Source organism: Felis catus, chromosome B1, assembly GCF_018350175.1.
Source record: "Felis catus isolate Fca126 chromosome B1, F.catus_Fca126_mat1.0, whole genome shotgun sequence".
NCBI lineage: Eukaryota > Metazoa > Chordata > Mammalia > Carnivora > Felidae > Felis > Felis catus.
The window spans coordinates 11,868,824-11,896,397 of NC_058371.1; the positions used below are offsets into that span (position 1 = coordinate 11,868,824).

Genomic DNA, 27,574 nt, shown 5'->3' on the forward strand with positions numbered 1-27,574 from the left:
ATACTAACTCAGTCTACTTAGTTCAATGATAATTTGGATGCTACATAGGTCCTAGATTATGTTGAAACTAAATATTAATACTCAAAATCATTTCTTCAAATTCACATCTGACAAGTGGGATAGCATATAAATGTGTACATGCGTGTGTGTGTTTGTGTATATATATATATAGGTGTGTATATACCTATATATATATATGAAATTAAGATAAATGTCATATTGTTGCCATCGTAGTCAGACCGTATTACATGAAGATTATATTCCTGGGATTTGAAGTCAGAAGATGATAGCAAAATTCTCATTTGGAAATTCATTCTTTTTTTTTTTTTTTTTTTTTTTTTGGTCAGCAAGCCTCAATTTTAACATCTATTATACCTCACCTGGTATGGTGAGGTTTAAATAAGATACTGTTGATAAATCGGTATCATATTTGCACATAATTACATGTTCAGGAAAGGTTGACTATCATTACTACGTAGATAAAATGTTCTTAGAGGACAGAAGCTATTATCCAGAAAGTGTTATAGGTGATGCATATACCACATATGCCTGTGTGTTCTATTTCTAAATAAAACTGTTGGCTGAACAGAGCCCCTGAGCTGGACTTTCCTTACAACTTGAAACGAAAGCATTGAGGTCAAACGTTAATTAATATTTACATGCCATTTAAAAAGGAATTTAGTTCAATACATAAGAAATGGATAAAGTTTTTACCATTCACACAGGCTCCTCTCTGTTGAAAAATTTACCTCTACCCCTGTGCCTTTTTTTGTTTTTTTGTTTTTTCATTTTTCATGGTCCTTTCTAAGTGGCATATTATGTGTAGTTTTAAGTGGAAGAAATTTCATCTGACAAGATACCTTACACCAGAATAATCAACAGGTACAAAAAGCTTGCAAGGTTAATTTGGAAATGTCTGTTCATACTTTTTATTTTGACCCCACATAGCATATTTATGATAAATCATAATTCATAGCACATTTAAATTCATGGGTTTACATGGCCCCTTCTCTTGCGTAAGCCCTTTAATGGGTGCCAGCCACAAGTAAGCAGGGACAAAGGCAGCTGTGTTAGATTTTTGAGCAAAGGGAGTCGTGGTAAATATAGTGCTGTCAGAAAATTAGTGGTGGTGTAGCCAATAGGGTGGACAGGCAGGGAGAGACAGGAGGCCAAAAACAAAAAGCCAGAAAGCGACTACAGTCAATTGGGGTGAAGAATTCTATTAATGTGGCAAGGAAGGAAGAAACAAATCAAAGTCCTCTGTAAAGGGAGGACTTGGGAGGGGGCCCTTGACTTAGGGGTCATAAAAGTACAGTCACAAGTGGCTCAAAGTTTCTTGATATCCCCGGTGACTCCAGTGTATGCTGGGTTGTGATGAGGATGCATCTGGGGGGCCAAAGAAAGAATTCAATAGTGGACAAAAGTTTGGGTGAAAAGCAGTATCAGTAAATCGAATGCTTGATATTACGTTGTAAATAAAGAACTTGGTTGAAAAATAAGTATTGGAGATTTAAGTTTCTTAATGCAGAGAAGCAGTGATTGGAGTCACTTGAATGAGTGATTGCCCTCGAGTTGAATAAGTGAGTTGGAAGGTGAGAATGGAGTCTTTACCAGATAGTCATTTACTGTAAATCAGGTTGTATCAGCTCCTCCCATCATTTCAGTGCACTCCTGTGGTACAGAGCTCTGTGCCAGAATCTAGCTTCAGCGCATTTGACTTGTCATGTGGTGGGGAAGAAAAGTGTACAGGTCTATCAAACCTGTAGGGCTCTATTCTCAAGAAATGAATATGTACTTGGAACGAACCTAAACTTAATCATTCATATCTTTATCTTCTATCCGGATTCGATCAATTTCACTGTAATTATAGTATGTTTTGGCATCCTAAAAAGTAGCCCCATCCCTCTACAGAAATAACTAGCATATTCTCCTGTTTGGATCGGGATAAGAATGGCAGCTTTTGACAGTGAGAACTGTAAATAATGGGCTTCGCTGTTTATTTGTTGAAATTGTCTAAGAAGAAAGAATGTCAAGTAGGCCGATAACACAGTTAGCTTCAACAACGGAGGGACCAGCGCTCCCCTTATGTGGCCGATGTCTAATGATAACTGTGTATTTATGAGGCATTTTAACCTTGGTTATTTTTAACTGTGAAATACCTAGATCATATTATACATAAGAAATATTGACTAGGAATCAAATTTATGGAGAGAAATATCACCCTTCGGGTTGAAAAATTGACCACTACTAGAATATAATTTGTGAAAATGGAGCCTGAAGGCAATTCACTGGAGGGTAATTTTTCAAGGCAGTAGGCAAGTTTTCACAGGATTCTGACAGTCTCTCTCCCTCTCCCTTTCAACCTCTAAGGCATATTTTTGTTCTAAATATGCGTCAACACTATTATTCCTTAAGATACCTTCTTTAATTCCTGTAATCCTATGACATAAGGCATAATTAATGCCTAATACCATAATCAGTGATAGTAGGCAAATTTTTCAAATCATGTATTTTCAAAGCAATAAAAATACTGGAAATCTAATTTTGATCAATAATGATACACACATGTACTATTTTGTGCACAGCTTAATGGGTTTCCTAAATAATGTCCCGGTTCCTAGATTTTCTCCTTCCTGAAGGATCCAGGCACCGCTGTCAGACTTTTCTTTCTAACACATGACATTGGCCGTGTCACCCAGCTCAAAAAATGTTCACTGGTTTCCTACTGTTTTTTTTGTTTGTTTGTTTGTTTGTTTGTTTTGTTTTGTTTTGTTTGAATACAGTAGAGAATTCTTAGACTGGCTTTCAGGATCCTCCAATCAAATATCTCTATCCTAATTACTCCCTTTATCCAACATAGACTAATTTCTCCCTCTGCGTATTTGCATTTTTGTGATGATTCTAATATTAGATTTTATAACATCGTAGCCAAAGGTGAAATTTAGCAGAAGTATCCCTTAGGAGCAGTTTTTAATATTCACTCATATACAAAGTTTTCCACATTTCATACCTGCCTTGTAGATTCATTTAAGGTACACATGCTTTTATGGAGAAAAAGGGGAAAGAGAAGAGGGATGGGAGGGGAGGGGGAAAACAAAGAGAAAGATCTACCCCTGTGTCTACTGACAACGTAATTATGCAGCAAGGCCAATCAAATGAGAGGCTCTCACAAATTGTTACTTTTGGACATAGACTTTATGTCACACTCGCAGTTTTTCTCCTTTGGGCCACTTTGGCATAACTAATATTAAGATGTTAAATATGAATGATTTTATACATTAACAATATCCCTTTTCTGTATTAAATTATTATACCTGTTTTATTAATGTTAAAAGTCCCTATCACATGAGGTGATGTAGCTCTGAACAACTGATACTTGAAAAAAAAACAAAAAAACAAAAACAACAACAACAAAACCCTTTTCAGCTTGGTACTATCCAGGATTTCGTGTTACATTGACCTGTTACTTTGTACATTTTGGTCTTTTCATTACAAACTACATAGGTTAATAGCTTTTATATATTTGTATTTAGAATTAAGCCTTTGCCATTTTGTTTACATTTTTGATATTTTGAGTACTGAAGGTTAAGATTGCTTTCATTCATCCAGTGATACTTCAGTTGTCCCTTCTTAACCTTACCAATTTTGTGGTGATAAACTCTCCATGTTCTTAATACAAATGTTATTAAATCTTCTTTTGTGTTACAGAGGCCAGTTTATTCATACCTTTTTTTTTAAATTGTTTTAATGTCCATTTATTTTTGAGAGAGAGACAGAGCATGAGCAGGGGAGGGGCAGAGAGAGGGAGACACAGAATCTGAAGCGGGCTCCGGGCTCCACCCTCTGAGTTGTCAGCACAGAGCCTGATGCGGGGCTCGAATTCACCAGCCATGAGATCATGACCTGAACCGAAGTCAGATGCTTAACTGGCTGGGCCACCTAAGTGACCCCAGTTTATTAATATTTTAATGCCTCACTGTCTTTATCTGTAAGATGGCAATAATGATAATATTAGATCTTGTATGGAGTGAATGTAAGTTTCTGCTTTTTCTGTTTTACATTGACCTATAAAATACTTGCCCCACTGGACCTTAATTTGATTTTATGTGTGTTAGAAGTTTGGTTTTGTTGTTTTGATTCTCAAAAATAATGGTGTAAAGCAGATAGTTAGCCAGAGAATTTTAAATTTCATAATTTATAAGTAGGTTCTCTATTTGGAAAAGAAAATACACAGCAAATCACTGTGTAGAGTTACTCAAAACATAGCAAATTCTATGGTGATATTTTTTAAATCACTTAGAAGTTGTGGTTTTAAAAAATCTAACAATATTCTGTGAGTGACCTTGGTTCTTTAAATTTTATTTAATGTTGATATATTTTTTGAGAGAGAAGCAAGCGCACAGGAGCGGGGTGGGTGGGGTGGGGGGAGGGCAGAGAGATAGAGCGAGACACAGAATCTGAAGGTGGCTCCAGGCTCTGAGCTGTCAACACAGAGCCCAACACAGGTCTTGAGCCCACCAACGGCAACATCCCGACATGAGCTGAAATCAGTTACATAACCGACTGAGCTGCCCAGGTGCCCTGAGACCCTGCTTCTGAAAACTAGTATTGATAGTATCCTATATGAACCATGTGTACATACACCCTAACACGGGTGTAAGTCCATTTAAGTGGTTACAATTCAACTTCAATATTCAGTTCCTGTTACTATTTTTTTGATAGGCTTCCTCTCCACCTCTCGCTTCTGTCTCCCTCTTCTATGATCTCAGAGCCCATGGATTCATCCTGTATGGAAGCACATCATACCTGTCGTGTCTGCTACACTGTGAATCTCTGAAGGCCAGGGCCAAGTCTTTGATCTCTGGGCCCCAGTACCAAGAACAGTGTCCGTGCTCACCATGCATTACTGAATAAATTGCCCACACATCTTGATAGTCCTATGTTACTTAATGTGTACGTAATGAACATAGACAATTAGTATAGGCAATAAGCACTGTCAGTGTTTTATATGAAAGTAGATACTAAAATCTACTTGCCATCCAGAGTTGTCCCAAGTCTACAGAGGACTTTGAGTTGATTGTGTAGACTCCTCCCTCCTTGACCCCAGAAGCTCCTCTCTCTGCTCTCAGGCTGAAAACATACTAAAGTCTTTCTTCCTGCTACCAAATCTATCCTTTAGCGTTAACACAAAGCGCAATTCTTTTCCTTTTTTAAGACACTAATTTGATTGTTACCTCTGCCTTCTAACGTTGTGTTAATTCCTCTGTGCTGTGCTACCTGGCTTCATCCCAGTACTCCTTTGAGCCTGTTGTTGACTCTTAATCAAGAAACCCAGTGTCCATTCTGTTAGTCTGAGTTTACTTCGCTTGACTTCTAGTGTGCTCCTTTATAATAGTTCTTTGGTCTAGCTGAGAGATATCGACTGAAGGATTTTTCTCTACTTGTTCATTAAAGGCCCTTTTCCACCACTTCATGATTTTTGACTTTACGTAAATTCTCTACCTGTCTGCGTCTATATTGCCTGTATCATAGGGATATTGCTAGGGCTTATTCAATGAGACATTCCACGTACAGAACTTGATGTGTGCCTAGGACACAGTAAACGTTCTGTAGGGATAGAAACATGCTGTCAGAAGCCTGCAAAGTGCATGTGGGTGAATGCTGAAGCGAACATTTTACTGTGGGGATCATAGGGATCTTGGCTCAGCTCGGGATGCCATGGTGGCTCAGAAGGGATGCGGTTGGGCAAGTGAACAAGTCTATTTTTATAGAATTGCTGTGAATAAGTGGCATTGTATGTTAAAACTCAAATATTTTTGAAACTGCTCTGGAAAGTATAGTTTCTAAGTGGGTCTTTTTTTTGTTGTTGTTTTTCTCAGCATGCCACCCTAAAAATGGAAAAAAAAAAGATGTAGGAATATTTTAAGCAATTTGCTGCCAAAAATAGCCATTTTAAAGTCAATTTACGTAGTTAGGCATTTGATGTATATCTTATATTAATTTCTAGGCTTGGATATTTTGTGAAATGTTTTGATTAAACCTCATTTTTTTAATTGACTTCAATTATTTATCCATTAATCCATTCCACAAATACTCATTAAGCATGTCCTGTGTATTTGGCACTGTGTTAAATGCTGAGAATAAAATGGTAAACACAGTTCCTTCTCTCAGCTTACCATCTCTAACTTCTCAATATATGTATCGTTTGCCATAAAAAATGACATGGGACAATTCTTAAAAACCAATTAGGAAAGTACCTATGCTAAAATTCCTTTTTTTCCTTGTATAATTTTCCAAAATACCACTGTTGTTTACACCGTTTAGATACACCAAATAATGTCAGTAAGTTAGGAAATAAAGGGAACATTGCCTTTTTCTCTTACTTACAAATTTGGTTTTGAACAATATGTTTAGACTGCCAATCTGACATCAAAATGCCTTTTATTTTCTCATCAATCTGGTAAGAATACTCTAAGATCTATATTATGTTGTGTTTAATAAAAGCCTATTCTAGGTTTGACAGGAAAATGGTTGATTTTAAGGATAAATTCTGACCATAAATGAGCTTACGTGAGTTAAGTTGCCAATCAGTTGGCAGAAATCAGAAGGAACGAATGGAATATACATAAGTGTCTATGTACAAACAGTAAAAACAGGCTTGTAAACTTTATGATTCTATTATTTCCAGATGTTGCAGTGCAAGACTAGAGAAGTGGTTTATATGAACCTATAGCTGATCTTTCTGAGCTGCAAGTTCACTGTTTTTTTTTTTTTTTTAGTCCAGTGATGTTACTATGCCCCTAAACTATGGAGCATATGTACATTTAAAAGAAGTTTCTAAATATTGTGATAAAACTAAGCAACAAGCTGTTACTTAATATTGCATTGTTTATGAGGTTGGTGGATTGGAGGAGGAATTTTTTAAAGTATTTGTAATTTTGATGTATTTTCTCAGTTCTAGCCCAGTATGTGTTGAATACAACAAAAAGCATTTTCCAAGGCTGAGGCTTCTGCTTTCCAAACATACATCTCTCAAATCTGCTTAAGATGTTACTATGCAACCCAGCTTTCTTTTTTCATCCATTTGCATTTTCAGATGTGTTTCCCTCCTGCTCAGGTTATTAGAGTTGGCGGCTGCATGCTATAGATAGTGAGCCCCGCAGTACGTAGGTGCCTTCATGGAAATCACCTGCGGACGAGAGTTCCGCTTTTCTCACCTTATCATATCTGGAACACAGATTTGCTCTGCTCGTCATATTTTGGCATCTGTGAATCACCGTCATGTTGTCATATTCACAGTTACGAAGTAGCCGATGGGAAAGGAGCCAACTACTTGAGGCGCTTTCAATGAAAAAAAAAAGTCTGATTTCAGCATTATTCATTGGAAATGCTATTTGTGAAAGCATTTACTTCAGTTTCTGAGATGCTGGCAATAACTTTAATAGGCAATGCATACTCCTGCTTTTTAGAAATGTTTCTATGTACTCTGGAGCGAAAGAACCAGTAATTACTGGAACCTACAGGGAAAATGACAAGCTGAGGAACCCAGAAGTGAATAATTAGCCATGATTTACTTATATTTTATCAATAGTACCTGCTAATTAAATGGACAGTGAACAAGTCATGCCAATACAGGTGATGTATGATAATTCTCTGAATCATAATAGTTCCTTATAATTTTATCTTATTTTCTCATACCTGTGCATTTAAGTGAGCAAACATCACAGTTATTTTAAAACTATATTTCGTAACAAGAATTCTGGGTAGATCCTGAAAGATTATAGCAAGTTTGTTAAAATAAAAGACTTTACTTTCATTTAATATAGTACTCTGGCATAACTCTGTGCAAAAATACTAAAATATTTTAAGACAGAGGATTCTGTTTTAGCTCAATTGAGGAAAGGCTTATCAACAAATTAAGTCCTCATCTTTTAATAGATGAGACTTTATTCTTTAAGAGGGGCCTTTTATAATCTAACAAACAAGCACACACACTCCTATACACAAATCTGCTCTATAACTTCTAACAACATTTAAGTTCTTCCAAATCATCTCAAACCTCGTGTTGAATTTATGAATCTACGCAAAAATTTCCACTGGTAATTTTAGACAAGGTTTGCACTAGTATCTGAATGATTTGTGGTGACAGGTGGCAGCACTAAGGCAAATATCCCAGAAACGCCAAATTTACAAGGGAGTGTGGAGCTATTTCCTTAAGTCAGCATTTAGACAAATTGCATTTTATGAATACTAGCTCTGGTAGTATAGTTTGGAGAAGAAATCTCAAAGGGCTGTATGTAGTCCAACAGTTGTGTAAATTCCGCATGTTGAAATTTTACCTAGTTTCATAATGAACAATAGCTTTTAACTGTGTGAAATCAACATTTTATACAAAGTCATTGCCAAATATGTTTGGCCACAGACCGCCCCCAGAGTTAACATAGTCCCCCACAGAACACATTTTGTTTGGGAAGTCTACCTTGAGTGAGGAAACTCATTACAATAGTTCAGAAAGATTCAAGTGACTTTCAAAACAGAGGAACAACGAGCTAGATCTTTGTCTTGAAGTGACTAGCTAATTTTTTCCAGCCCAGTTCTTCAAAAATGAATCATCATAGGGGCGCCTGGGTGGCTCAGTCAGTTAAGAGACTGACTTCAGCTCAGGTCATGATCTCATGGTTTCGTGAGTTGAGCCCCGTATCAGGCTCTGTGCAGACAGCTCAGAGCCTGGATCCTCCTTTGGATTCTATGTCTCCCTCTCTCCCCGCCCCTCCTCCACTCATACTCTGTGTGTGAGAGAGAGAGAGAGAGTGTGTGTGTGTGTGTGTGTGTGTGTGTGTGTGTGTGTGTCTCAAAAATATATAAATATTAAAAAAATGAATCATCATAATAATCTCTTAGTAATTGAGACCTACCCCCAACCTGTATTAGTCAGAGGAATTCCAGTCTTTTTCAGGGATTGCACTCCCATATTTTCACAAGGGAAGTGCCTGTGTTTCCAGTCTTGTAGAAGGAAGTAGCAGATGTGCATCCATGATTTATAGGGACATGTGAACTGTTTTGCAGAAATACACCCACATTCGATGATAAGATCTTAAGAAAGAAGGCAAAGATTGATGTCTCTAATAGAAAGAGTTTCTACAAATGAGTATGAAATAGACCAAGAGTCAGAAAACACACAAACAAAAAACCCAAATACCATGTATAGGCAATTTCTGGAAAAAGGAAATACAAATTATCTATATGAAAAGTTTGCTTTCAATAGTGAACATGAGATGCAAATTAAACCAATAGTGAGAGAGTATTTTTTTGCCCATCATGTAGTCAGAATTAAGGAACGTTCACATCTAGACCTGGTGAAAATTTAGGGAAATGGACACATTTCACTAGTGGGGTCATGGGTTATTTTTTAAAAATATCTCTTGATAGCAATTAAAATGATGTCTATATGTTCCTTGACCTAGCACATTTAGCTCTACAGGAAAAATACGTATGTTTACAAATTTAAAATGTCTTTTGTGACTGACTCTTGCAACCTTTGTAATCTCTTATCACCTGTCCACCTCGAAACACATCATGTTCAGGTCTGTCTCCTAACTTGTGTGCTATTAGGTCAAGTGTCACAGCTACATTACTCACAATGGAGCTTAAAACTGGAATCAGCACTACCTTTAGTGGGCTTGGATCTCTGAACTTGCTGCCATTGCTACTGGGCAAGATGAAGATGCCACCAACCCACCTTGTGACAGTCTGACAAGGCTTTCTGTTCCCAGTAGCCTCATGCTGTGCTTAAGTGTAGGTCTCTGTGGTCTTGGGAAGTGAGGCAAGTCTCCCTGAACCCCTTCCCAAACCTTGACACTAGAACTTTTTTGGAAACTCATTTGATTCACACACCAATAGCACCTCCTCCCCAGATACTTATTGGATGAGAGAGGCAGATAAGAAAAGTTCTAATACAAGCTTCCACTACTGATCTTTTTGTCCTTAGAGTAGAGAGGAGCCCAGACTGCTCCTACCCTCATAATAACTTTATTCTCAGGAACACTACCCTTTTCTTCCATCTGCCTTTGATGAACAGCGGCCCAGACATTGGACATGTTTGTAATACACTACTGTTTGGTGAGGGTGGAATGCAGATAGGAGCTCAGGGTACCATGGAGGTACCTTTACCCTTTATGCCACTTCATGGGAGGAATTTTTCTCAGCCAACCTTACCTGCCTCTGGCCCCTTAAGTTGCAAGCCTCAAACACACCTAATTATATTGAGGAGGGGCTGATAATCAACTTTTGTCAGTGGTCAGACCTTGTCCAAGCAAAATGTCCTGCTAAGAAATTTCAAGCTGATACAAATTTTTAGATTGAAGCTGACTTGTGACTCTCTTCTTTAGACATAGATCTAGAAGTGATTATATTTCTGTCCTTGTTTACCTAATCAAGCTCATTCATAAGAGCCACATTTGCTTACTCTCTCGTGCTGGCAACTTCTTCTATGGGATTCTAATCTACCATACACATCAGGTTTAATTCCTTCCTAATTGTTATCTTTGCTGGATCTTCTTTCTCAGCTTCTAAATTTGGAGTCTGCTGGGGTGAACCCTATACTCTTGTTTTCCTTTTCCGTGGTGAGATCACCCAGGTCCCAGGTATGGAAATCAGTCGTTGTTTTCACAGCTAAATACAGACTTTCTGCCCTGTGATCATTAACCCAGCACAGTTTTGCACTTACCCATTTCCCACTCCGTGCCATTATGCAGTGCGTGGAGACATTTCTGTTTGTTACAGTTGGGTGGGGGAGATAGGGTCATCCAGGAGATGAAGACAAGAGATGCTGTGACCATTCTGCAGTGCTTACATGCAGAGGACAGCACCTGTAAAAACGTAACCAGCCTACAGGTGAATAATGTTGAGGTTGAAAACCCTGTAGCCCATACGCATTTTCTAGAACTATGTTTGCACCATTACCCTTAAATGTCAGTGTGTTCCTCACCCTTGATTTGGCTAAAATAAAAATCTTTATCTACTTTCCCAATTATGGTTTTTCCTCTTTTAGTCTCTTCTTCATAAAAGGCAGCATAATTTGTTTTGCTGCCTGAAACCTAGGAATGGTATTTAATTCCTGTTTTTTCCTTCAATCTCCCTTCCATTCCGTCAGCAAATCCTTTGAGCTCTACCTGTAAGCTTGACTCTAGCATCCTCCATTTCTGGCCATGGTAGCCACCATGCCCAACCCTTCATCCTCTCTGGTTTGGTCTACTTGAATAGCATTTTAACTGCTCTCCTGGCTTCTTCTCTGGACCCATGCTGTCAATTCACCAAACAGTTGAAGAATTATTTTATTTTATTTATTTTTTTATTTTTTTAATTTTTTTTTCAACGTTTATTTATTTTTGGGACAGAGAGAGACAGAGCATGAACGGGGGAGGGGCAGAGAGAGAGGGAGACACAGAATCGGAAACAGGCTCCAGGCTCCGAGCCATCAGCCCAGAGCCTGACGCGGGGCTCGAACTCACGGACCGCGAAATCGTGACCTGGCTGAAGTCAGACACTTAACCGACTGCGCCACCCAGGCGCCCCGAAGAATTATTTTAAAAACACAATGGATCATGTAATTCTTTTTCCCGAACCCCAGTGCTCCCACTTTGTACTTTGGAAGTGGCCCTTAGGTCCAAACTCATTTCCTATGCCTTACACCTGCCCATTTCTTAGACCTCATCCACCAGCCTCCTCACTAGGAAAGGTTTTTTTTCTTCTCAGGGTGCAATATTTTAATCTTCCTTTAGACTGTCCTTCTTTGTGTTTCCATTTTCTTAGTACTTATGCTGCTGGACCCTCCCAGACTGGTGGCTGCGTGTTGTTTCATTCCTTTCTTAGATCAAGTACCCTGTCTTCCATGTCTCTGCAAAATAAAACGGCGTCTCTCACACACTGGCACTGTATGTCACTCTGTTTTCTTGTGCAGTACTTAAGACTGCTTTGTTCTTTTTTGGTAGCTTTTTAGATTTAGATGTAACTGACATATAACATATTAGCTTTTAGTTTACAATATAATGTCGAGATAATTGTATGTATTGCAAAATGATTACCCCAATGAGGCTGTTTAGCATCCATCACCATACATAGGGACAGATTATTTTTCTTGAGATGAAAACTTGTAAAATCTATTCTTAGCAAATTTAAAATATATAACGCAGTATTAACTGTAGTCACCATGTTGTATATTACATCCCATGGCTTACTTTACAGCCCCGAGTGTACAAGCTCTTTAACTCCTTCACCTATTTTTCCATCTACCCCCTTCCCCCTTCTGGCGAGCACCACACCATTCTCTGTACCCATGAGCTCAGTTATTGTCTGTTTTTTGGTTTTGTCTTTCTGATTCCACGTATAAGTGAGATCATATAGTATCTGTTTTTCTGTTTGACTACACTTAGTGTTTTGTGTTGAAGGTCAATCCATGTTACCACAAATGGCAAGATTTGATTTGTAATGGATGGATAATATTCCATGGTAGTTAATACACATTTTATCTGTTCATCCATCAATGGGCACTTGGGTTGCTTCCATATTTTGGCTGTTGTAAATCAACAGTGAACATGGTGCAGATAGCTTTTCAAGTTAGTGTTGACATTTTTCTTTGGATAAATACCCAAAAGTGGAACTCCTGGATCATATGGTAGTTCTAGTTTTCATTTTTTGAGGAACTGCTGTGGTGTTTTTCATAGCATCTGTACCAGTTTACATTCCCACCAGCAGTGCACAAGGATTCCCTTTTTTCCACATCTTTGCCAATGATGGTTACTTTTGGTCTTTTGGTAATAATCCATTTTAATTGGTGGGAGGTGATAATACCTCATTGTGGTTTGGATTTATATTTTTTTCTGATGATTAGCACTGTTGAGTACCTTTGGATGTACCTGTTGGTTTCTATATGTCTTCTATAAAAAAAAATGCTCATTGAGATTTCTGTCCATGTGTTACTCAGGGTTTTTTTTTTTTTTTTTTTTTTTTGCTATCAAGTTTTATGGTTTTACAACTAAATATGTATACATATATATGTAAGATATTAACCCATTGTCAGATTGTGATCTTCAATTATTGGCTCCCATTTAGTAGATTGTTGTTTCATTTTGTTGATGGCTTCCTTTGCAGAAGTTTGATATAGTCCCACATGGGTGTTTTTTGCTTTTGTTGTTCAATCCAAAAAGTCAGCTTTTAAGATCAATGTCAGAGAGCTTACCACCTATGTTTCCTTGTAGGAGTTTAATAGTTTCAGGTGTTAAATTCAATACTTCAGTCCATTTTGAGTTGAATTTTGTGTGTGGAATAAGACAGTGGTCCAGTTTCATTCTTTTGCATGTGGCTGTCCAGTTTTCCCACCACTGGTTATTTTTTTTTAATTTTTTTTTGGGGGGGACAGAGAGAGACAAAGCATGAACGGGGGAGGGTCAGAGAGAGAGGGAGACACAGAATCGGAAACAGGCTCCAGGCTCTGAGCCATCAGCCATCAGCCCAGAGCCTGACGCGGGGCTCAAACTCACGGACCGTGAGATCGTGACCTGGCTGAAGTCGGACGCTTAACCGACTGCGCCACCCAGGCGCCCCATCCCACCACTGGTTATTGAAGAGACTCTTCCTCAGCGTATATTGTTGACTCTTTGCTATAAATTGACCATATGTGTGGGTTTATTTCTGGGCTCTCCATTCTGTTTCATTGATTGAGTGTGTGTGTGGGCGCACACGTGTGTGTGTGCTTATGCCAATACCATACTGCTCTATTTTTCATAGCTTTGTAATATAGTTTGAAGTCAGGGAGCATGATACTTCTAGCTTTGTTCTTTTTCTTCAAGATCATGTTGGCTATTCTGTGTTTTTAATGGTGGCTTCTTGGGGCACTCAGAGTTTTGATGATGGCACCTTCCTGTGTTTCACTTAAGTTGTTACTCAAAAAATAGTGGTTACATTAATAGTGATCTTTGAGCAATACCGATAATTAGAGATGACACGTTAGCTGTTAATAAGACTAATAAAGCTTAGTAGAGAAGCAAGAGATCCTAATTCTAAAATTAAAAAGATTGCCAAATGGTATGGTGGTTCCACATAAGATGATACACCATGGGCAGTTCTTTCCCGAATTTGCTTTTCTGACAAAAAATGATTCCCCACCCCCTACCTTGTAATGGTCTTTTAGAAATAATCCAATATTAACTTATACTGTATTTATTCCTGTTTACATTCCAACTAGATTACAAGTAGTTTTCAGGTGAAGATTCTTGTTTATCTTTGCATCATTTATGGTACAGTATCAGCCAAAATAAAAGGCTGAGGTTTTTCTGTAAGACCAGTGTAGTTCAGATTTTCTGCAGAGTATTCACAATGAGCTTTCGCTACTTACATTGTTTCTTACTGTCTGATTGTGTTCTGGATGTAGGATAATTGAGGCGTCATGTCATTTCCTATTTAGCAAAGCTCGATCTTATATCATTTGGTAATTATTCTAAAGAGTAGAAGAATAGATTGACTCAACACGTTATGAAAGCTAACATCTATTGATCACTAATTATGTGTTCAAGCTATATTCTAAATGCTTTATTATATACAAACTCACTTAATCCTCAAAATGTTCCCATGAGATGCTGATTATTATTTTCCTCCTTATGCATTTAAGGACATAATGCCAGAGAGAGTTAAGTAACTTGCTCAAGTTCAAAGTACAATAAGTATTGAGGTCCCCTTTGAACTCAGGCAGTGTGAAGCCAAAGTCAACATCCTTAATCTCTGTCCATTCACTCTGGATAAATACTATGTAAATTGACTGTTTAAAAGGCTTTGTACCTTTAAAGTAATAACATTGTTTCTGTCTAAGTGCAACTTTTTAAAATTCTACAAGTGGATTTTTTGCTGTATACGCTGCACAATTAAACATGTCTCAACCCTTCACTAACTTCAATGATAAATATTTTTGCTTTATTGTATGCATGACCAATTCTTGTTTTTCAATCCTCTTTGAAAATTCAAGACTTTAGATGAAAACACTAACACAGCTCTCCATAGTAGAGTGGGGAAGGGTGAAAACCAGGAAAATAAATTGTCCTCACAATATATCTTGGCAGCATAATGGTCCATTTCTAGCAAACAGCAAAATAGACAAGACATGACATGCTCTTATTTGAGATAATCTTTTCAGTTTGGTGATGATTAACAATCCAAATAAATCAACATGAACAAAGTTTAAGAATAGAAAGGTAACAAAAAACCCTTTAGTTGTCCTTTCTATCTAAAATAATACATTTGTTATTTATAACCACAAAGAACCATACTAATTTTTACAAAAGACTTAAGATTCAACCTATTCGGTAGCAACAGATTCACATAACAACCATGAAATGCACAAATGAGAATCTACATGAAAAGAATATGAGAAGCCAGCCTGAAACAAATAAAAAATTTAGAGTAAATGTCTTGCTAGGTAGTCGGTTTAACGTTAAGAGCCATCTGGTCTCTTTTCATGCACCATATCCACTGTTTTCACCAACATAGATATGGACATGGTTTTTGATTTCCTAATTAAATGGAATCAGTGTAGAATGGTGGGGCAGAGCTGTGTGCGCGCGCGCGCACACACACACACACACACACACACACACACACACACGTACATGTATATACGTGTGTATTTATGCAGTGTATGGTTATATATATAGATATATACATATATAAGGTTATATATACACATACACACATGCATAATATTTTTGTCACAGTAGTTGCTGGTCAATAATTAGTATTCAAAAGTATATGCACCAAGACATCTAAAATGTTCACCGGAGAGATTTTTTTTTATATACTAAATCTTAATTTTACATTATTTCAGCTAATCAAATTAGATACCATCATTGCATCATAGATGAAGAAACTGTGGTAATTAGGCATGAGTTTACAAAGCCAAAGAGCTAATTCTATAATGGGAATGAAATTTGCTGTCAAGGAAGTTAAAATAAAATCCTTCTTGGACCACACAGCAGCTGTATGACCTTGAGTTTTCAAATATCTTAGTTTTTATTTCCTTAGTTATAAAATTAGAGTAATGTATATCTAGGGGCTGAGATGTCTGCTGAATTTTTTGTTAAGATTCAAAAGTCTGAAACTTTAACAATTTGAAACTCATTGTCATCTTCTTTCATTCTTTTTTTCTAAATAATCAGTAATTTGGTTATTGGTGCTTTAGTCACTGAAGCTAAACACGAGTCACCCTTTGTTCTCAGATGGTCAGAACTGTCTATGAATTCTCTCTCTTAAACACCTGGGAAATCTCCTTTCTTTTCTCCCCTATTGACTTTGTCCCAGTTGAGCCTGTCACCACTTCAATTTTAAATTACTGCCACAGTCTCTTCACAGATGTGTTTCATCCCACTGTAAGCATTGTTCATATCGCTAGCCTGATTATCAAAACCAAAAATATGTTCTATACATTCCTTTTTAAAATCCTTTATATCCTTCAATTTAAAAAGTAGACTTATCTTAACACTGCCTAAAGATCTGGGTCCTTCAGCACTATTTCCGGTCTTCTTCCGAAGGCTCCCTCTAATTAGGCCAAAGTGATCTACTTAGTAATACTCTAGGCTGTCAGGTTTCCCGTGTCTCTGGCCTTTATCTATCGGTTTGCCACTGTCTGATTAAATCCCATTCAGACTTGAAGATTCACACTTTCACTTCAACCTCCAAAGAAGGGAAAATAAATGACCTTGCTAACCCAGTGTTTCAAGAACATCTCTCTCCCCCATCTCTGTGATGCACGTGCGCGCGCACACACACACACTCAACCAGAGTACTAAACATAGAAAAAGAAATGTGGCCTATTTGAAGGACCCAGATTCTTATGTAGTCATTTCTTTATTTACCCATCTCTTTGGAAAGATGAAAGCTGATTATCTGAAGGGAATCCTACTGTTCTTACACTAAAACTGTGCTTGGACTTCACCCTGAAATCTTCTCAAAGAGGATGGATGTTTTGTGGATCTGGTTACGAAGAGGGTGGGGAGGTCTTGGAAGTGCTGAAAGTCCATTTCTTTTACTCTCCTCCTCTCCAGTCCGTAATCAGTGCGCTGGAGTGAAGGAATCCATGTCAGCTGTGGCAGTCCTTGGTTGGAAATAAGCCGACAAGTGTTGAATATGTTGGTGGCCAGAGGAGCTCATCAAGAGACTGAAAAGTGGCAGTTCCTGGCTTGCCTAGAAATTAGCCCAGATAGCGTTTAATTGGTGGCTGTAATTGGGCTGTGTGCCAGCTGGTGATAACCTTGGATGTTCATTGGATACTGTGTTGATTTTTAGATGTTTAAAGATTTTCTCTATAGTTTAGTAGAGTAAAACAACAGTGAGGCTATTTCACATTTTACTTGGTGGAACATGTTATATGAGTCACCCTCAGCTTTGAAAGCTCATCAACTGTTTGCATTTTGTCCCCTCGGTTAAACGTGAGGAGCCTTAACCTTGCTACCCTCTGTATAAATGCTGACTTTTCCTCCATGGGGGGTTGACCATATGCCCAAGGGTGTTCAGATCCGTCCTGGATCACATGTTCTGTACTGGCATCTAGTCAGCTTAGTGCCTTCTTTCAGTTCAAAACTCTCCGGTTAGATGATGAATGTTATGTTTCTCCATAGGGGAACTAAGCAGAGCTCAACACTTCTCTCTACAGTATTTAAAAAGAGAACACTGAGCAAACCACAATCACTAGATTGTAAAAGAGACCCAGTTTAGGATTTGTGGGAAGACTTTGAAGAATGAACGTTTGAGATCTATAAGTTAGGTCAAGAGTCACATGGAAGGGCTTCATCTGCTTTCACATTTGCCAAGGTCCTCACCCTGAGACCAAAAAGAGAGAAGCTAATTTGTGGAGTGGGGTGGGGGTGGGGTGTATGCAAAGGGCCATTGCCCTTTAGTATTAGGATACAGGAGTCTGTTGTGAGAGATTAGACCCAGGGGTTCAGCAGGATTCAGAACAAATCTTGGAAGCCATGTCAGGGTTTTCAAATTTGCTCTGTGAGTACTAACAACAAAACATATTGCAATATTTAAGAAGGACTGAATTTTGATTATATCTGCTTTTATTATTTTTTTTTTTTGGAAGAATACCGTGACACATATATAGATAATTGATTAGGGTTAGGGTAACTTGCATGAACAGCAGCAGAATGGTGGAGACCCTTTAGCTCACTAAAATGATAGCATCGTGCAGGATTGTGTAAACTGAGCTATGGTGGTGGTTAGTGGGAGAGGCAAACTGTTTATTTTTAAGAATTCACGGAACTCAACTTGGTAATATTTTTTTTTGTCCTGAATGCATTTATTTTTATCAAAGCAAAGAGGTATCTGGAAATCATGTCTGTGGACAAGTAAATATTTCTATTAATTGTTTCATTTACTCTGAATCCGATTCTCCCTTAATTGCTGGGAGGGCTCCTTCAGGGTGTGGATTTGGCCCCTTGCGGGCATCGGGCTCCCACAGCAGCGCAAGGAAGCATGAAGCCCACAGTGCACCCCCCTCAACAGGGCAGCAGCCTACCTTGGGGAGCCAGCAGCATTACCAGGCTGGACTCTATCCATCTCTGAGCAACCCTGAGAAACCCTCCCCGTTTCTGAATCTGATCACAGAATCAGTCTTGGACTACAGTCAGAAGTGGTTTTGCTGTTCAGACAATTTAACACTCAAGTGAACTCAGATGAATTTACAACAAGAGCTACCTCTGTTTACAAATGAGTCTCTAAATGTTTATCAGTTTTTCAAGCCTTTACATTTTCCCGGTTGTAAGAAAAACTTGTTGAAGTAAAATACAAAGAACACAGTTCAGTTTGACCACATTTGTTTGAGTTCCAGACTGTTTTCAACCATTTTCAAGGAAATTACCAGCCACCTGGGATGGGGCTGCGGTTTTTTTTTTGGTTATCAGTCTTTGTTACTTGGTTGTTTTAAATAAAACTCAGCCAATTTTTTTTTCTTTTTTTTCGTGTAATTTGAGGCATCTGCATGTCTGCCTTTGTGACATATACGCACAGTTGGTGGAGGGAGTGGTGGTGATAACACATGTATAGTATTACATAATGAAACAAGCCAAACTCCCAGGAAAAGTTTTCCCATCTTTCAGATTTTCACTTCTGAAAAAACAAGTTTGAATCCTGTGGGAACGAAATAACCATCAAGAGTTTCTTCCGCTACCAGCATATCCCTCCTTTGCCTCTGATTAGGATAACATATTATATTGATTCCAGCCAGTTTGTTTCTTTTCTGCATATTACATGAACCATGACTATATTTTACCTCCATGATATTTATGAGGGTATCGTAAATAAAAAATCTCTTAGACTTGAATGTAGTTCAGTGAGAAGTACATAAGAGACTCAAATAAGTAATGTAACACTTGAAGATTTGATAAAAAATAAAATACCACCAGGTAGAAGTTATTTTGAATTTAGTGGAGATGAAATCCTCAGTGACACCTAGACCTTAAAACTTCTGTACAGACATTAATTCACATGCTTCTCATTATAGTCGGGAGGGGAAGATGCTGGGATCTACACCCATGACCTGGATAATGTGCCCTGTAATTTCTGCTTTTTGCTCTCAGACATGAAACTCATTAGCTTTTGTGATTTCAGTGAACATGCATTTAACAGAGAAGCATTTAATTATTACGACCAAGGAGATGATTTTAATTTGTACTAAAAAAAAAAACTTAATGAAATCAAGAAAAGTTTTTAAAGTTGCTCTGTAATTGTGCTGACTATAATAGTGTATCATCCTTCATATTATTTACTGGATACCAATAAATGGTATGTTTTATTTTAACAGGTAATTTGCTGCCAGAAGTGTTTTCTTCCAAAAGGTAAGTGCCTTTTAAGAAATATTATATAAAATTATCATGGTTTCCTATTTATAGCTTTGAAGGGCCTATTAATTTTAAAGCCCCGTGGCTGACAGCTGTGATGTTCAAAGGCAAGGATATATAGTATTAATTATCTTAAGCTCCGGATTATTGTTCATGATGCAGACTTTACGAAGAAAAGACCAACTGGCACATTTTTCTATTTTGTAAGAATAATTAATTAACCTGGTGATTTTAAAAGAAATACTTGTTGAAGTAAAATACAAAGAATACAGTTCAGTTTGACCACATTTGTTTGAGTTCCAGACTGTTTTCAACCATTTTCAAGGAAATTACCAGCCACTTGGGATGGGGCTGCGGTTTTTTTTGGTTATCAGTCTTTGTTACTTGGTTGGTTTAAATCTGAGAATAGCTTCGTCATTTTGAAGTTTAAAAATGTTTGACAAAATGTTGCAAGGTAGGATAAAAAAACTTTTTGCTGTAAAAACATATTTGCCAATGATATGATATGTAGTCTTTACTTGAATACATACACATTTCAAAGTCTAGTGATTTATTAGTTTTAACCAGGAGTTAAATGTTACTGCTGACTCAACCTCACATTTAGATTTTGAAGGACCCATTTAGTAATAAACTAAATACTTAAGTATAGTGTATCTGTATTACGTAGTAGGAAATGACTATTGAACGGGTTTGTTTCTTAACTCGCCTTTCTCCAAGTATTCAGTCAGGCACTTAAAACATAATGGATTTATTATTTACTGTGTACCTGGCATCGGGTCTGCATTGGTGTAAAAAGTCATGGTCTAGTTCTTCAGAAGATGCCCTCCAACAGGTCCCATAGCCGTCATTGATCTCGATTACTCGTCTTGGCTCTAGGTCTCACTTAGTGATATTTGTTGGTGTATAACCATCGCTTTTTTCTTTTCATACCTGTGTACTTGCTTTCGAGAGAAACACATTGCCTTCGAGGCATTTGAACTCTGCCGTGGATTATAGTAACAGAGTGGCTCTGTGTGTAATTCTGTTGTTAAGATGAGTAAATTCACAAATGATAGCTGTTTTCTTTGCCTAATAGTTGTTTCTTTACCTGGCCTCAATTTCTACGATCAGATGATAAAATTAGTCTGGTATACACATGCTAACCATCGTGTCATTTTATTGAGTTAACAAAGGCATGCATTTTGAAGAGACAAAAAATACTATTACTTTTAAAAGCTTTGGAATATTATGGCAGGAGCGCATAAAAGTGTTAAAGAAGTGATCAAGAAGTATTTTCAGTAATCCACAATTCTTCCATGCCAGTGGGGACATTAGCTATCATAAAATTACAACAAAGTTCTGTGTGTAAGTTTAATCTTAACATGTATATCATAAGTTATACAGTCATCACAGTCCGTGTTCAGACTACATTACTACTCTGGATCACTTCTGTGCAAAATATTCAGATATTTCCCAGTTTTTCCCTTCTCTCCATACAAAGGCTCTGGTGAAAAGAACACAGATTTGGGGTCAATTAAAATTCACTTTTATAAACCTCGCTTCAGCTCTCACTAGCTATGTGATTCTTAGGCAAGCACCTTAATCTCTCTGGGACATTTTCATCATGTTTCAAACTGTATATAAAAATACCTATGTTGGGGGCACCTGGGTGGTTCAGTTGGTTAAGCTTCTGACTCTTGATTTCTGCTCAGGTCATGATCTCATAGTTCTTGAGATCAAGGCCTGTGTCTAACTCTGCACCAACAGCATGATATTGGTATTCATTCTCTCTCTCTCTGTTTCTCTCTCTCTCTCTCTCTCTCTCTCTCTCTCTCTCTCTCTCTCTCTCTCTCACTTTTTCTCTCTCACTCTCTCTCTCCTCCCTCCCTCTCTCCTCCCTCCCTCTCTCCTCCCTCCCTCTCTCCTCCCTCCCTCTCTCTCTCTCTCTCCCACTGTCTCTCTCTCTCTGTCCTTCCCCTGATTGCAAATGCTCACTCGCTTGCTCGCTCTCTCTTCCTTTCTCAAAATAAATAAACTTAAAAAATCGGGGCGCCTGGGTGGCGCAGTCGGTTAAGCGTCCGACTTCAGCCAGGTCACGATCTCGTGGTCTGTGAGTTCGAGCCCCGCATCGGGCTCTGGGCTGATGGCTCAGAGCCTGGAGCCTGTTTCCGATTCTGTGTCTCCCTCTCTCTCTGCCCCTCCCCCGTTCATGCTCTGTCTCTCTCTGTCCCAAAAATAAATAAACGTTAAAAAAAAAAAAAGACTTTAAAAAAAAAATACCCATGTTGCAAGACTGATGTAAAGATTCTGACAGTGTTTAGTTATCGGCTTTCTTCTAAGAGTAAATCTCTTACTAGGTACACACAGCCTCAGACAAACTCCTTATTGTTCTCTCTGATACAACGATGATGTTATGGTGTGCTTGGTCCTTTTTCTTTCGTGACTGTAAACTTTCCCTTGGGTGCACTTACCTGGTAAGGTATTGACATTTTGGAATTGGAAATGAAGGCATAGTATCTTGTTTAGCTCTGGGTAGAGATGGTTGCTCTGTGGTATCCATGCATCCACCCGGGGGATTTCCCTGGGGGTGCAGGTAACACAACTCTGATTTCAGTGGCTCCTAATACATCTTAAATACTCCCTTCTTGTCTTTCCTTCAATGTCCCTACTTAGACTGTTTGCTCTCCAGGCACTTCCTCTTCTTTATCTACTGAAGCTTGGAACTGGAGCCCTATTCTTTCATTCTTTATTTAGGAAAAATCGCTTTTGTGCAGTGCTTTCTCTTAAAACACTGTTGGGGTAATTGGATAGTGAAATAGCTGAAAATGGTTCAATAGCCTTCCTGGGTAATACTTACATTTTAATGAATTTCTGTAATGGCTTTAACGTAAATGTAAGGGGATATGATGATCTCTGTGGCATGAGGAATAATTTGAGGCCAATAGTCTTGCCCAGGCAGCCCTATAAAATAAAAGAAAAAAAAAGTGGGGTTGCTTCCTCTCCACACTTACTATAAAACTTACACATGTATACAGGACTTCTCATTCATATTCTTTTACTCTCCTTCATCTTTCTCCCTGCCTGTAAAACAACAACAAACACCTTTAAGCAGATATGATTGATATCCAGGCCTCTTCCGAAATATCTCAACCGATTTTCCTCTATCCGTTCTAAATCTTCTCTGTGCTGGTTTCTGATCCGTTATATTTTATCTGTTTCTTTCAAAACTTTGAGAATAATTTACATTTGTAATCATGTTTCACTCGTCACAAATTTTCACACGCCTTGGCCAAATGATTCCGTTATGGTCGGGAGGACTTGGTACGTTTTGTATTTCTGATCAGGACTGATCAAGAAGTGATCTGGCAAAAGTCGGAAGAGCCAAGATGGGCTCACAACGGGACTTCTGATGCCCAGTCCAGTCCACACATGCAGATACTTAATCACGTGAAAGGACTTTATATGCTATTTTCCTCCTATGGATTTATCCCTACCTAGGAAAATAAGAGGAAAAACAAACAAAACATACCGCACGTGGTAATGTGACTCAGCTCTTCAGAAAGCCAGGCTCTCACCAGGCTACTTGCCAGGATAAACTCAGTGTTGACAGGGAGCTGGAATGTTTTTAATGTTTTTATAGCAAAAAGCGAGAAAGAAAAGAATTTACCGGTGATAAATGAGATACCCATTTTTAAATACCATTTGCTTGAATAATGGAATGTATTTATGACATCACTAAATTTCTTGACAATAAACTGAAAGGCACTGCATGCTTAATTTCGCTGGGCCCGGCTAACTAATCTGGTAAGGAAAAACAAAGGCCATGGATTCCCTTGAGAAAATTTTAATTGACCTTTAAAGGTCGTTCCAAGTGCTTTAATAATACAGCATTCAGAATATTTGGTATTTGTTGATTTTATCTCAAAGTTATACGTTGGTTTTATTTTTCACTCAATCAAAAGAGAGTATGAGGTCCATGTGCTTCGAGAAAATACCTTGCTTCTTTTCCATCCTTGCTTGCACATGAGTGTGAAGGTCCAATGACTTGCTTTACCCTTCTGGATCAAGGCCTACTAATCATGTCTATCATAAAACAGTTTTTCCCCAGTCAGTCAAAAGGATGTTTTGCCCTTAAAAAAAAAAAAAAAAAAAAAAAAAAAAGTTTGTTGTTTTTAATGGCAGATGTCTATTTTGACAAATGTGTAGAGTTTAAACAATCTTGAGACTAGGATTATTCTCAAGTTAGACGTCTATGCAGTGAGTTTATCTGGGATTATAGGTTCAAAGTTGGATGGCAGTGTCTCTTACGAGGATTTTAACTGTATAGGAAGCACTCAAATCACAAATCAACCTTTCTGGGGTGCCTGGGTGGCTCAGTCAGTTAAACGACCGACTTCGGCTCAGGTCATGATCTTGCTGTTCGTGCGTTCGAGCCTCTCATCAGGCTCTGTGCTGACACTCAGAGTGTGGAGCCTGCTTTGGATTCTGTGTGTGTGTGTGTGTGTGTGTGTGTCTCTGTCCCTCCCCCCACTTATGTTCTGTCTGTCTGTCTCTCAAGAGTAAAAAAATATTTTAAAAAAACGTGAAAATATCTTAATAAATAAATAAAATTAACCTTTCTGAGTAAATTTCTGTCATCATGCAATTTTTCCCAGAAGACTGAAAACTACAGATTTTTCTCTTGACATCTAGAGTGCCCTCTTGCACACATTCTTTAAATTTATTTTTTTTTAAAGTTTTTATTTATTTTTGGGACAGAGAGAGACAGAGCGTGAACGGGGGAGGGGCAGAGAGAGAGGGAGACACAGAATCGGAAACAGGCTCCAGGCTCTGAGCCATCAGCCCAGAGCCTGACGCGGGGCTCGAACTCCCGGACCGGGAGATCGTGACCTGGCTGAAGTCGGATGCTTAACCGACTGCGCCACCCAGGCGCCCCTGCACACATTCTTTAAACCCCACATCATATACTGTAGGTTTCCTCTCCGTATTTAAAGGTACATCTCCCTTTTATTTCTTGATCATTACTTCCAGTCGGTTTCAATAATCGTGAAAGTGTCTGAAAAAAACGTTGTATGAAGTCCTCCTGAGCCATAGTACTTTCCTTTCATTTCTGAATCAACTCTGTGCTTCTTTGTACCTTCCAACTTTTGACAAGTTTTCACCGGCACTTTGGTCATTAGCATATTTATGAGGCCTAAGTTACATCAGTGTTCCAGGTAAATATTTAAAGCACACACACACAAAAAAGATGTTTTTCTTTCCAATGCGTTTCTTTCTATGTAGAATAAAATTCCATATTTATTCCTTTTCCTACATACTGTCATTGCCTTTATACATTCACCTTGAAGTAAATATAAGCTTTTCTCCCTCAACTCCGGAGAATGATTCAGGGGAGCTCGTAAGCCACCTTTCTGTCTTCAGAATTCCCAAGGATTAATTTTCTTCATTTAAACAAACAGAACCAGTATAAAACCTTCATGTTGAGAATAAGTATCCATGTTAAAAATTGAATTATAGAATAAAGTGGACTTGGGGATAGTTTTCTTAACACAATAAGATTTGCATTGTAGAAGCAATACTGATTGTATCTACTGAGTTACTGTGGATGTGAAGAAGAAAAAAATTACCATAATTGGGTTGCACCACCCCTTGACATAACTACCACTGACATTCTAGTGTGTTCTACTAGACTTTCTTAGGCGTTTATTTATACATAAAAAATTGCACCTGTGACAGTAGAGCCCTACCCCCCTTTTTAAGCCATATGCTTTGCCATCCTGCTGTCTGTGTCCCCAGAGGCACAAGGACCTCCTTTGCTTTCTGGAGTCTTTTGGTTCAGGGTGAGAGAAAGCCTGGAAGAAGAAGAGAAGGGGAGCGGACGGTGAGATCGGGTTTTTATTTCCCTGGCTCCCTCCTTTTGTGGTTGCCTCAGGCAACCTTGACCACAGCCCTTATATCCTGACAATGCATGCTTCCAAGCCCCTTCTGCTAGCTTCTTGGAATGGCTCTTTCACTTGTCTCCTCCATACTAGGGTGGGGGAGACATCCCCACTGGAACCCATGGGTTTTGTGAGTGCTCCACCTATATCACGGCAAATGGTTCCTTTCTTGAACCATCTGAGAGTTATGCAAATTTGAGTGTGCCATCTGTTCCTAGTTGGGACATTGACTCATACTGTAGCTGATAAATGGTTTTATTGCCTGCAGGTTGTTTTGGTTTTGGGGTGTTTTATTTTTATTTTTATTTATTTTTTGTCCACAGTATGTGTTGAAAGTTCTTGTATGTTGATAGGTGTCATGTTACCATATTCTGATAGTGGTTTCCTGATACATGCATACCACAACTGAATATTTACCTTGCTTTCTATTCTTCATTAGTGATGGCCATGCCATAAGGAACATCTTTGTAAACCTGAACATCCTCTATCATTTCCTTAGGATATGTTCCTCTAAGTGAACCGATAGTAGTTTCCAAATGGCATTTTCTTATTTGTGCAGCAGACTCATAATCCAGTCTCGTGGTCACGCGTCAGCTGTCCTATCGCCAAATTACTTCAAGCAGGTCAGCAGTCACTTGTATGTCCTACTGCTTGAAAATGTGAGACACTGGATCTCCAGGCTCTAGGATTTCCTCAGGATACATACTAATTTCTGTTTATTCATAAGGTTATCACCCCATTTTGCTTAAGTACCCACAGAAGCTCCATTATGCCTTGAAATCAGGCCAGACGGAGCCATAGAAGCTCCTGCCCACAGAGGGCTGTTCCATTCTGTGAAGGGCAGTCTGCTGGAAACTGCCAATGTATGTCTGTCACCCCTCACTCCTGCCTTAAACCAGCTCTTCCTTTGTCAGGACCTGAGGGAAAGGAATGGAGAGGAACTGAGAAATCCAATTTATTCAAGAATACTTGGGGACAAAAGTATGAACATATTCAAATGCTTGCTTGTTACATTAATGAACAGTGTCCGTTAGGAATTTTACATTCATTTAAAAGTTGAATGATAGGGTGCCTGGGTTGCTCAGTCTGTTGAGCATCCAACTTTGGCTCGGGTCATGATCTCACAGTTCACTGGGTTTGAGCACCTCACGGGGCTCTGTTCTGACAGCTTGGAGCCTGCTTCAGATTCTCCCTCCCTCCCTCCCTCCCTCCCTCTGTCTCTGTCTCTGTCTCTCTGTCTCAAAAATAAACATTAAAAAGAAAAAAGTCAAATGATTCCCTACAATCTTTGGTTTTCACCGTCCCATAATAATTTAAGATTGACCACTGGGGCCATTGCTTTAATCACATAATGGCCAGTCTTCATGTTCCTAAGGAACTGAAGCTGTTGAAATGAAAATATAAAGAAAAAAAAATTAGGCTTCTGTTTTTCTTTTTGTTAAATGGAATGATAAATTTCATACAACCCAAATACTCAATTTGTAACTATCGTAATGACCTAGGTGATACAAAAATTGTCACCAGAATTATCAGCATGTTTCTACATCTTGGCTAAAAGCCCAGAAAGTATGGATTTACAGAATGAAAATCTGGAGTGTGTTATAAAAACTATAAATACTATTCTCATGGAGGGAAACGTGTATTTGGAGGCAGAAACTCTTAAAAAGAAATTGTACAATTTTCATAAACATAATTTTCTTGAAGATATTTTCCTATCTTATTTAGCTCTGGTTAACCGAAATGAAATAATGATTGCCCCTGGAAAACAAAACC

At 38.3% G+C, this 27,574-nt stretch overlaps 1 long non-coding RNA gene across 3 annotated transcripts in view; it reads left to right on the plus strand.

Moving 5' to 3' along the window:
* The window catches only part of LOC111560086, a 673,456-nt gene that overhangs the window by 620,184 nt on the left and 25,698 nt on the right, over positions 1-27,574 (plus strand). For all 3 annotated transcript variants that reach the window (XR_006597321.1, XR_002741596.2, XR_006597320.1), the window contains exon 7: positions 19,847-19,880. This is a non-coding gene — a long non-coding RNA (uncharacterized LOC111560086). The remainder of the gene's footprint in view (positions 1-19,846; positions 19,881-27,574) is intronic.